At 37.2% G+C, this 8,043-nt stretch overlaps 1 protein-coding gene across 4 annotated transcripts in view; it reads left to right on the top strand.

Annotated features, from left to right (window-relative positions):
- The first annotated feature begins 7,430 nt into the window (after positions 1 to 7,430).
- LOC136039156 (zinc finger protein 501-like) overlaps positions 7,431 to 8,043 on the top strand; it is a 48,091-nt gene continuing 47,478 nt past the window's right edge. For all 4 annotated transcript variants that reach the window (XM_065722658.1, XM_065722660.1, XM_065722656.1 and 1 more), the window contains exon 1: positions 7,431 to 7,560. The gene's annotated coding sequence lies outside the window, so the exon portion shown is untranslated. The remainder of the gene's footprint in view (positions 7,561 to 8,043) is intronic.

Here is an 8,043-nt window from a genome sequence, read left to right as displayed (position 1 = left end):
CTTGAGGAGTGATGGAAATACCCCCTTCCGCAATGAGAGGTTTATCAAATGTGTTAACGGTTGTAATACAGACGGCAACACTGCTTTCAACACTTTCGTGTGAACGCGGTCGAATCCGGACGCAGATGTACCTCTCAAGTTTTTGACAATCATTGAGACGTCGAAGGAAGTTACGGGAATGACTGCCATTGACTTAACACACGCTGGACCTAGAACATCCTTGTAGGATTTTGCTTGGGATGTTACTGTGTTCGCCGTTTTCTCTCCAATGCTGGCGAAGAAAGTGCAAAGTGCTTTCGCAACTTCGGTTTGCTCAGTAAATGTTTTCCCATCAACAGTAATTTTGGAGGGTAGTTCAGGTTTTTGGTCGTTGGGTCGTAACAGTGAATTAATTATTTTCCAAACTTTCCTTCCATCCTTACCACTTTCAGCTAGTTTTGTATTAAAATATTCTCTTTTGGCCTTTCTGAGAATTGATTGGAGGCATTTCTTATAAGATTCATAGATTTCTAGGCTAGCTATACTTGGTCGGTTACGGTAATTAGCCCAAAGCTTGTTCTTCTTATTAATACATCTGAGTAAACTCTCAGTAACCCACGGATAAATTGGTGTATTTTTTCTCCCATGTTTAGTTGCTTTTTCTTTAAAACAATGTGCTTTGTATAAAGTTGTAAACGTATTATGGAATGCTTCGAAACCTTCGTTCAAATCATCTTTTTCCAGAACACTATTCCATGTAATTTTCTCCAGTTCATCATTTAATGACCTTAAATTTTCTTCACGTAGGTGAATAATCGGTACGCCTTCTCTTATTCTCGAAAATGATCTTGCTACTTTTGATGTCTCGAAGATGGTGAATAGGGGGAAATGATCCGACACATCACTGACGATGACTGAAGCTGAGAGTGGAGATAAAGTCGAGAAAATATTGTCTATTAGAGAATGAGTATTTTCCGTAACTCTTGTCGGGATAGTGATTGACGGACAGAGGGTAGATCCAGGACAGGTTGATATTGAAATCGCCCATAAAGACCACATCATGATTCCGTTTCTCCAGCAGCTGGAGTGTGTCCGATAATATATATATATATAAAAATAAGTTGTCTGTCTGTGTGTCTGTCTGTCAGGTGACGTCATGTTTCTGTGTCGACTGACGTCATGAAGTTAGTTGTCGTCATTTTGTTATGACGGTGACGTCATTAAAGGTATATAAGACATGCATTCACGGAGAAATCTATTAAGGTTTAACTGTAAAATGACTGATGAACTTACAATGGCAACAGCCGAGGAAGATGCTCAAAGAGTCTATGCCAAAAAACTTGCTGCTGATAGAGAAAGTAAGAAAAGAAAGCGTGCCGAGGAATCAAAAGAACAGCAAGAAAACAGGCTTGAGGCTGATAGAGAAAGAAAGAACAGAAAGCGTGCCGAGGAACTACCAGAGCAACGCGAAACCAGACTTGCTGCTAAAAGAGAAAGTGAAAAAAGAAGGCTTGCCGAGGAACTACCAGAGCAACATGAAACCAGACTTGCTGCTAAAAGAGAAAGTGAAAAAAGAAGGCATGCCGAGGAACTACCAGAGCAACATGAAACCAGACTTGCTGCTAAAAGAGAAATTGAAAAAAGAAGGCGTGCCGAGGAACTACGAGAGCAATATGAAACCAGACTTGCTGCCAAAAGAGAAATTGAAAAAAGAAGGCGTGCCGAGGAATCACAAGAACAGCAAGAAATCAGGGTTGCTGCTGATATAGAAAGTAAGATATATATATATATATATATATATACATATATATATATATATATATATATATATATATATATATATATATATATATATACATATATATATATATATATATATATATATATATATATATATATATATATATATATATATATATATATATATATATATATATATATATATATATATATCTTATATATATAAAAATAAGTTGTCTGTGTGTGTGTCTGTCGAGTGACGTCATGTTTGTGTGTCGACTGACGTCATGTTTGTCGACTGACATCATTATAAGGATTGAGCTGTATACGTCATAAAGTTGTTTGTCGACTGACGTCATGTTTGTCAACTGATGAAATTACATACCAGGACACCAGGACACAAATGACGACCGGGACACAGGGAACATAAATGACGACCGGGAACCTCAAAGAGAAATTACAGACTGGGACACCCGGACACAAATCACGACCGGGACACAGGGAATATAAATGACGACCGGGACATAGGGACACAACTACAACGGGGACGCCGGGGGCACAGGCGGGATATACAAATGACGACCGGGACACAGGGATTGTTCGAATAGAAATTACAGACCGGGACACAAATGACGACCGGGACATAGGGAATATAAATGACGACCGGGACACTCAATGAGAAATTACAAACTGGGATACCGGGACACAAATGATGCATGTTCAAGAGTCAGTAAACCTGACAATCTATTTATATGCACAGAGAATGGGATAGCGAAGAATGTTGTATATTTGCATGTTTTACGTAGTTAAAAACATATATATATATATATATATATATATATATATATATATATATATATATATATATATATATATATATATATATATATATATATATATATATCTATCTCTATTCACAGGTGGGACACAGGGACACAACTACAATGGTGCGTAACTAATATGGCGCGTAACGATTTACGCGCGCGGGGGGGCTTGGGGGGGGGCTCGAAGCGCCCCACCAACTAGGTGTTGGGTTGGCGCGAAGCGCCACCCCAACAGCTAGTATATTCATAAAAGAAGAAACAGAGCCTGATGGGGATCGGTAAATTTCTCCAATGATTACTTTTCTTTGTGAAGGAAGCGACATTTCAAGGAAAAGTGATTCAAATACACCCTCCACGTTCCAAGTCAGTTGGTTATTTATATGAACTGGGTATTCACTCTTTGTGTAGATTGCCAATCCTCCTCGTCTCGTGTCTTTTCTATGTATAAAATTCGATGTGTACCCGGGGATATCTAACAGGCTATCATTCTGTCTCGTCAGGAATGTTTCGCAAAGTTCAAGAACATCAGGCTGTACTGTTAAGCAACAGCTCTGGATCTTCCTGAAGCTTCAGGTGCCAAGCTTGGACACACCCTTAAAGATCTAAGTGATCTGACCCACAAACAACATACAGGAGGTTGACAACCATCTAACTACAGTACAGATCTTCTTTCTCTTATGAAGATTCTTTCTCCCCTAGACAAACTATAAACTCCACTTTTTATACTGTTTTAGGGATCTTATGTGCACTTGAAGAAAATCGAAAGATGTGTTTAAAAAGTACAGAAGAATTTCTGTAAGCACCCTCACTCTTTTTCGAGATATTCCTCCTCCCCCCCCCCTAGATTGGAAAGCCGGAATGTAGTAACTTTTTTGACTGGTGTACTCAAGACTTAAGCTGTAGTTTTTTTTTCTAGCGAGGAAGATCTATCTTCTGATTCAGAAAATGGCAGTGATCCTCTCTATCGACCGAAACTAGATGCAAGCAGTCTTTCAGAACTAAATTTTTTTTTATCAGGAAGTAGCTCAGGCTCTTCAAGAAAATATTGAATTTGATCTCTTTTTAAAAAAAATAATCAGAACACGTCAAGCGACGTTCTTGCCGTCAGAATTTTTCGAGTTTTTTGCTCAACAGTTGATACTTCATCACAAAGAAAGAAAATACTTTTTATTCTGGCTGTCCCAGTATCTCGAAAGGTTTTCAAGAAATCTGACCTGTGGTGTGTATATTGGCTTAGAGCACCTTATGAGAGAACTCTCACAGATGTATGTGCTGCATGCATTAAACGAAAGCCTGTCTGAGAAATCTAGTTTGGCTACAATTTTAAAGACAAGCAATGAAAATGCCGAATTGTATGTGAAGCATGCAATGATTGACATCCTTTTTGCCGGACATCCAATTGAACTTTTTGACGAGGATGCTCAATGGATTCCAGATCTATTTTTTGCTAATTTGATGCAAGGTTTGCAAGATCGAATGGGAAAAAAGAATCGCATTGGAGTGATTAGTGTGCTGGGTGTTCAGAGTAGTGGGAAATCAACATTAATGAATGTAATGTGTGGCTGTAAATTTATTGTTTCATCTGGTCGCTGCACAAAAGGTGTCAACATGCAGCTTGTCACCGTACAGAAACAATATGCTGCAAACTTCAATGTTGACTATATTCTTGTTTTAGATACGGAGGATTTGAAATCTCCAGAACGCCAAGACTTCATGGGCAATAACGAGCATGATTCTGAACTTGCGACATTTGTTGTAGGACTGAGTGATGTTGTTGTTTTGAATGTCGCGTCTGAAAGTATGGATGCCCTAAAAGATATCATCCAAATCACAATTCACGCGTTCCTTCGAATGAGGGATGTTAGTTATCAGAAGACGAAGTGCCTATTTGTTCATAAATACCGGTGACCCGTCTAATTACCAGAAACTAGCAAATGAAAGGAAACTTTTTGGAAAAACTCTCAAAGATTTGACAGACATTGCAGCGAAGTCTGAAATCGGTACTACTGAGGTTAGTTTCAAAGATATTTTAGATTATGATGAAGACACGAGTCATGAATATTTTCCCTGTCTTTATGATGGTACGCTTCCTATGGCGGCAATTAACCAAGGATATGCCGAAAAAGTGATAAGTGTAAAAGAATATATTCTTTTGTCTTTGAGTAAAAATCAAAGCCAAACGCCATCAAGTTTTTGTAAGAAAGTTTTTCAAATTTGGGATGCAGTTTTGGCAGAAGATTCTTTATACAGCTTCAAAAATTCTTTGATTGCTTTTAAAAGGGAAACACTGGATGACAAATTTACTTAACTCGAGTGGGAGGTCCGCCAAGAGCTGAAAAAGCATCTTGAAGGTTTTCAAACTGAAATATCAAATAGTATAGAAATACCTTCACTACGACTTAACACGCAAAGACTGGTAGACATTTTCAAGGATTATGATCTCTTTACAGAGGTTAATGTCAGTATTGGCTGTGGTTTTATTTCAAGTGCCATAACAGCTTCAGTGGCAGCAGAAATTCAGGAGCACCTCGAGATTCCCAATCATGCTGTACATGGACAAGAAACAACCAAGCCAGATAGTCAAAGCAATACAGTGGATCATCCTAATGTACGTAGAAAGACCAGAAAAGGAATTTCAAATAGGAAGAACTGGGTTAAGACAAAGATAAAGGCAGCAGTAAACTCTGGTACTGTATATATAAATCTTAGCAAGCAGAAAACTCATGGGAAAGAGAAGAAAGTGAAGGATGTTGTTTGTAATAAGGATTGTCATTATAATTGCAGTCAGGCTATTGCGTCTGAAGAGAGACAACAGATTTTTTGATGATTTCTGGAGACTAAGTAAGGATATGAAGCAAATTTTTCACTTGAAAACAACTAAGACCGTTCCAACCAAGACTAAACGAAGAAGAAAATGGACACGTGCAGGAGTTGTAGACTGCGGTATTATTTTGTTGTTAACACGAAAACAGTCCGGATTTGCAAGAAATTTTATTTAGCTACTCTTGATATTTCAGAGAGAAGAGTTTACTGCACACATTCAAATGTTGCTAAAACAGGGGTGCCAAATCCAAAGGCAGCACAGGTACTTAAAAAAAAACTAGTAACGAGGACATTGAACTAGCGATAAAGCACATTGAATCTTTCCAGTGCGTTGAATCGCATTATACTCGAGCCAACTCTACCAGAAAATTATCGGAGGCAAATCCAAACACTTTTAAAATGTATCAACTTTATGAGGAATTAAATGTAAAAAAAAACAAGTTTTTTTAACTGAAAGTACGGAGCGACATTAAAAGATAAAACGAACAGAAATTACTTCGTATATGAAAGGGAATGCTTCCTCATTAACGCCCCGCTCTTTACGCCAAAAAACAAGTTTTTTCAATTGAAAGTAAGGAGCGATATTAAAAATTAAAATGAACAGAAATTATTCCATATATGAAAAGGGCTGTCCCCTCTTCGACGTCCCGCTCTTTACGCTAAAGTTTGACTCTTTTTCACAGTTTCAGTTTTTAAAACAATAAAAAAGTCTTTTTACGAATGTTTTTATTAGCAATAAATATACGTAACTTACGAATTAACTTGCGTAACGAACTTTTATACTTGTATTACATATATGAGGGGGTTCACCCCCTCATCAATACCTCGCTATTTACACTAACGCTTGAATTTTGTCCCAATTCTTTAAGAATGACCCCTGAATCACAAGGCCGTAGAATAAATTGTTGAAATTACTGAAAATACTTTAGCGTGAAGACTGAGTTTTGAGGAGGAGACAAACGCCCTTATATATGTAATAATTTCGGTTTGTTTTAATATTTAATGATGTTCCTTACTTCCAGTTGAAAAAACTTTTTTTTATTTACTTTCTCAGTTTTTTAAATAATGCTAGAAAATCCTGCGCTCCCTTCAAGGAAATTCTCTTCCCTCATGATAAATTCCTCCATGGAAAGATCCTCCCATGTAACTCCTTCCCCCAACTCCCCCCAACGTGAAAAATTCGCCGTGAAAACGTCTGTAGACTTCCCAGTAACCATTAATACTTGTAAAATATGGTCAAAGTTTGTAACTTGCAGCCCCTCTCCCAGGGACTGTGGGGATTAATTCGTCCCCAATGAGATAGTTATTAGGTTTATCGACTATGGGTAATAAAATGGCTATCTCAGAATTTTGATCCGGTGACATTGGGAAAAAATGAGCGAGGGACGGGGCCTAGGTGCCCTCCAATTTTTTTGGTCAATTTAAAAGGGAACTAGAACTTCTAATTTCCGTTAGAATGAGCCCTTTTGCGACATCCTAGGACCACTGGGTCGATACTATATCCATTTGGGATATAAACCAAACAAACTAACATGCATCCGTAATTTGTCTTCTGGCGAAAAATACAAAAGTCCACATTTTTGCCGATAGGAACTTGAAATTTCTACATTAGAGTTCTCTGATATGATAGATATGAGAGCGTGATTTTTGTTAAGATTATATAACTTTCAGGGGGTGTTTTCTCCTTTTATCTAAAATAAGGAAAAAATTTTCAGACTCGTAACTTTTGATGGGTAAGACTAAGCTTGATGAAACTTATTTATTTAAACCTAGTATAAAATACAATCCTTTTGATGTAGCTCTTGGTATAAAAATTTCGCTTTTTAGAGTTCCGGTTACTATTGAGCTGGGTCGCTCCTTACTGCAGTTCGTTACTGTCGTTTCGTTTCCATTGATGGATGACTGACTAAGCAGAGTTCATTTCAAGGTTTCACGTTAAGCAGCTGTGGAACGTTAGTGTTCATCCGGCGTATCTCTTTCAACTATTCAAGAACGTGGAATGACATCTGTAACTTTAATGGTATCACCTGCCATCTCTAATATATTTTGAAAAGAACATGAACATTTGGCGATAAAGCATCTGTTAGTGGTTTTTCTACATGTCACTTGTCACATGTCATTCTTTTGTTCAAATAGGTTTATCAACTAAGAAACCAGGTTAACAAAATCAAGAAGCGGAAAAATCTCTAATTTGGTCAGTGTGCTTACATATTAGGGAATGGGTGGGGGGGTAAAAGTCTTGTGATATAACCTAGAAATGATGTAAGCTAGTATTTTAAGATTTTTAAAGTTGTTTTCAGAATTTTATGGTGTTTCCTTTTGAGTAGGCCTATCTGTAGACTAGTATTCTTTGTATATTTGTATGCTTAAGTTGTAAGCACCATTGTCTTATTGCAAAAGAGCTTGGATCTCTTAGAAATATGTTGTCATCTTTTTTAGAAGGAGGTGTATTGCAGTATTTAAAAGTAGTTTAAAACTGTAGAAAACTTTGGGTATAATCAGGATTGTCTGGTTAATTAGAATGTGCTGCATATTATAAAGTAAGAATCTCATTAATAGCTTTTTTGCTTAGTTTTGTACATAACTTAGGGCAATATTTTGGGCCATTAAGAGGGGATGCATTGTCTGCAAAGCAAATTTTATAGTAATTCTCTTGATAATCACATTGAATCCTTAT

This window comes from Artemia franciscana, chromosome 19, assembly GCF_032884065.1.
Source record: "Artemia franciscana chromosome 19, ASM3288406v1, whole genome shotgun sequence".
Classification (NCBI taxonomy): Eukaryota; Metazoa; Arthropoda; class Branchiopoda; order Anostraca; family Artemiidae; genus Artemia; species Artemia franciscana.
This window is presented reverse-complemented; position numbering and strand designations above follow the sequence as displayed.